Here is a 5098-nt window from a genome sequence, read left to right as displayed (position 1 = left end):
CGAAGTTCGGCAGTAACTTCATCTGAAGTTTCATGATCATTATCATTAGCTTCCTCTCTATTTGGTGTAGGCATCATGGGAACGGTTTTTTATGATGATCTACTTTCCAATTCGTGAGAAGGTACAATTACCTCATCAAGTTCTACTTTCCTCCTACTCACTTCTTTCGAGAGAAACTCCTTCTCTAGAAAGGATCCATTCTTAGCAACAAATATCTTGCCTTCGGATCTGTGACAGAAGGTGTACCCAACATTTTCTTTTGAGTATTCTATGAAGACGCACTTCCCCGATTTGGGTTCGAGCTTATCAGGCTGAAGCTTTTTCACATAAGCATCACAACCCCAAACTTTAAGAAACGACAGCTTAGGTTTCTTGCCAAACCATAGTTCATACGGTGTCGTCTCAACGGATATAGATGTTGCCCTATTTAACGTGAATGCAGCTGTCTCTAATGCATAACCCAAAAACGATAGTGGTAAATCGGTAAGAGACATCATAGATTGCACCATACCTAATAAAGTACGGTTACGATATTCGGACACACTATTACGCTACGGTGTTCTAGGTGGCGTGAGTTGTGAAACTATTCCACATTGTTTTAAATGAAGGCCAAACTCGTAACTCAAATATTCGCCTCCGCGGTCAGATCGTAGAAAAAATTTATTTTCTTGTTACGTGATTCTCCACTTCACTCTGAAATTCTTTGAACTTTTCAAATGTTTCAGACTTGTGGTTCATCAAGTAGATATACCCATATCTGCTCAAATCATCTGTGAAGGTCAGAAAATAACGATACCCGCCGCGAGCCTCAACACTCATTGGACCGCATACATCGGTATGTATTATTTTCAATAAGTCATTAGCTCGCTCCATTGTTCCAGAGAACGGAGTTTTAGTCATCTTGCCCATGAGGCATGGTTCGCAAGTATCAAATGATTCATAATCATGTGATTCCAAAAGCCCATCTGCATGGAGTTTCTTCATGCGCTTTACACCAATATGACCTAAACGGCAGTGCCACAAGTATGTCGCACTATCATTATTAACTTTGCATCTTTTGGCATCAATATTATGAATATGTGTATCACTACGATCGAGATTCAATAAACCATTCATATTGGGTGTATGACCATAGAAGGTTTTATTCATGTAAACAAAACAACAATTATTCTCTGACTTAAATGGATAAATGTATTGCAATGAACATGATCCAATCATATTCATGCTCAACACAAACACAAAATAACATTTATTTAGGTTCAACACTAATCCCAAAGGTAGAGGGAGTGTGCGATGGTGATCTTATCAACATTGGAATCACTTCCAACACACATCGTCACCTCACCCTTAACTAGTCTCTATTCATTCTGCAACTCCTGTTTCGAGTTACTAATCTTAGCAACTGAACCGGTATCAAATACCCAGGGGCTACTATGAACACTAGTAAAATACACATCAATAACATGTATATCAAATATACCTTTGTTCAATTTGCCATCCTTCTTATCCGCCAAGGTTTTTGGGGCAGTTCCACTTTTAGTGATCAGTCCCTTTGCAGTAGAAGCACTCAGTTTCAGGCTTAGGTCTAGCTATGGGCTTCTTCATGGGAGTAGAACTTGCTTGCCATTCTACTTGAAGTTCCCTGTCTTTCCCTTGCCCTTTTTCTTGAAACTAGTGGTCTTGTTAACCATCAACACTTGATGCTATTTCTTGATTTCTACCTTCGCTGATTTCAACATGAGCTTGGGAATCGTTTTCGTCATCCCTTGCATATTATAGTTCATCACGAAGTTCTAGTAACTTGGTGATAGTGACTAGAGAACTCTGTCAATCACTATCTTATCTGGAAGATTAACTCCCACTTGATTCAAGCGATTGTAGTACCCAGACATTCTGAGCACATGCTCACTAGCTGAGCTATTCTCCTCCATCTTGTAGGCAAAGTACTTGTGAGAGGTCTCCTACCTCTTAACACGGGCATGAGTCTGAAATATCATTTTCAGCTCTTGGAACATCTCATATCCTCCATGGCCTTCAAAACATTTTTGAAGTACCGGTTCTAAGCCGTAAAGCATGGTGCACTAAACTATCAAGTAGTCATCATATCGAGCTTGCCAAACGTTCATAACGTCTGCATCTGCTCCTGCAATAGGTCTGTCACCTAGCGGTGCATCAAGGACATAATTTTAATGTGCAGCAATGAGGATAATTCTCATATCACAGACCCAGTCCACATCATTGCTACTATCATCTTTCAACTTAGTTTTCTCTAGGAACATATCAAAAACATAGGGGAGCTACAACGCGAGCTATTGATCTACAACATAATTTGCAAATACTACCAGGACTAAGTTCATGATAAATTAAAGTTCAATTAATCATATTACTTAAGAACTCCCACTTAGATAGACATCCTCAAGTCATCTAAATGATTACATGATCCAAATCAACTAAATCATGTCCGATCATCACGTGAGATGGAGTAGTTTTCAATGGTGAACATCTCTATGTTGATAATATCTACTATATGATTCATGTTTGACCTTTCGGTCTCCAGTGTTCTGAGGCCATGTTTGTACATGCTAGGCTCGTCAAGTTTAACCCGAGTATTCCGCACGTGCAAAACTGTCTTGCACCCGTTGTATGTGAACGTAGAGCTTATCACACCCGATCATCACGTGGTGTTTCGGCACGACGAACTGTCGCAATGGTGCATACTCAGGGAGAACACTTATACCTTGAAATTTTAGTGAGGGATCATCTATAATGCTACCGCCGTACTAAGCAAAATAAGATGCATAAAAGATAAACATCACATGCAATCAAAATATGTGACATGATATGGCCATCATCATCTTGTGCCTTTGATCTCCATATCCAAAGCACCGTCATGATTTCCATCGTCACCGGCTTGACACCTTGATCCCATCGTAGCGTCGTTGTCGTCTCGCCAACTACAACTATCGCTAACGCGTAGTGATAAAGTAAAGCAATTACATGGCGTTTGCATTTCATACAATAAAGCGACAACCATAAGGCTCCTGCCAGTTGCCGATAACTTTTAAAAAACATGATTATCTCATACATCAATGTATATCACATCATGTCTTGACCATATCACATCACAACATGCCCTGCAAAAACAAGTTAGACGTCCTCTACTTTCTTGTTGCAAGTTTTACGTGGCTGCTACGGGCTTCTAGTAAGAACCGTTCTTACCTACGCATCAAAACCACAACGATGTTTCGTCAAGTTTGCTATTTTAACCTTCAACAAGGACCAGCCGTAGTCAAATTCGATTCAACTAAAGCTAGAGAAACAGACAGCCGCCAGCCACCTTTATGCAAAACAAGTTGCATGTCTGTCTGTGGAACCGGTCTCATGTAAGGTTGGTCTGGGCCGCTTCATCCAACAATACCGCCGAATCAAAATAAGACGTGGTGGTAAGCAGTATGACTATAATCACCCACAACTCATTGTGTTCTACTCGTGCATATCATCTACGCATAGACCTGGCTCGGATGCCACTGTTAGGGAACGTAGCGTGCAATTTCAAAAAAATTCCTACGCTCACGCAAGATCTATCTAGGAGATGCATTGAAACGAGAGGGGGAGATTGTGTCCACGTACCCTCGTAGACCGAAAGCGGAAGCGTTAGCTTAATGCGGTTGATGTAGTCGAACGTCTTCTCGATTCAATCGATCAAGCACCGAACGTACGGCACCTCCAAGTTCTGCACACGTTCAGCTCGATGACGTCCCTCGAACTCTTGATCTAGCAAAGTGTCGAGGGAGAGTTCCGTCAACACGACGGCATGGTGACGGTGATGGTGAATTGATCCGCGCAGTGCTTCGCCTAAGCACTATGTGAATATGACCGGAGGCGTAAACTGTGGAGGGGGGCGCCGCACACGGCTAACAATGTTTGTTGTGTTTTCTAGCGATGCCCCCCACATATATATAGGTTGGAGGGGAGGAGAGGCGAGGAGAGGAATCCTACTTGGGGTCCTCCCAATTCGGCCTCCCCCCTTTCCTATTCCTATTCGGAGTAGGAAGGGAAGAGGGGGAAGGGGGAATCCTATTCCTTTTTTCCTTTCCTTCTTCCCCTTTCTTTCTCCAATTTGGCCAGCCCATATGGGGGGCACACCAGCCCCTTAGTGACTGGTTTGTTTCCCCTCTTGGCCCATTAGGCCCTTATAGCTTGCCCGGGGTTGCCAGGAACCCCTTCCGGTGACCCGATACATACCCGGTACCCCCAGAACACTTCCGGTGTCCGAATACTATCGTCCTATATATGAATCTTTACCTCTCGACCATTTCGATACTCCTCGTCATGTTCGTGATCTCATCCGGGACTCCGAACAACATTCGGTCACCAAATCACATAACTCATATAATACAAAATCGTCATCGAACGTTAAGCGTGCGGACCCTACGGGTTCGAGAACTATGTAGACATGACCGAGACACTTCTCCGGTCAATAACCAACAGCGGAACCTGGATGCTCATATTGGTTCCTACATATTCTACGAAGATCTTTATCGGTCAAACCATAATGACAACATACGTTATTCCCTTTTGTCATCGGTATGTTACTTTCCCGAGATTCGATCGTCGGTATCTTCATACCTAGTTCAATCTCGTTACCGGCAAGTCTCTTTACTCGTTCCTTAATGCATCATCCCGCAACTAACTCATTAGTCACATTGCTTGCAAGGCTTCTTATGATGTGCATTATTGAGAGGGCCCAGAGATACGTCTCCGATACTCGGAGTGACAAATCCTAATCTCGATCTATGCCAACCCAACAAACACCTTCGGAGATACCTGTAGAGCATCTGTATAATCACCCAGTTATGTTTTGATGTTTGATAGAACACAAGCTATTCCTCCGGTATCTAGGAGTTGCATAATCTCATAGTCGAAGGAATATGTATTTGACATGAAGAAAGCAATAGCAATAAAACTGAACGATCAATATGCTAATCTAACAGATGGGTCATGTCCATCACATCATTCTCCTAATGATGTGATCCCGCTCATCAAATGACAACACATATCTATGGTTAGGAAACTTAACCATCTTTGATTAACGAGC

The sequence above is a fragment of the Triticum aestivum genome, chromosome 5D (genome assembly GCF_018294505.1).
Source record: "Triticum aestivum cultivar Chinese Spring chromosome 5D, IWGSC CS RefSeq v2.1, whole genome shotgun sequence".
Taxonomy (NCBI): domain Eukaryota; kingdom Viridiplantae; phylum Streptophyta; class Magnoliopsida; order Poales; family Poaceae; genus Triticum; species Triticum aestivum.
Note: the sequence above shows the minus strand (reverse complement) of the source record.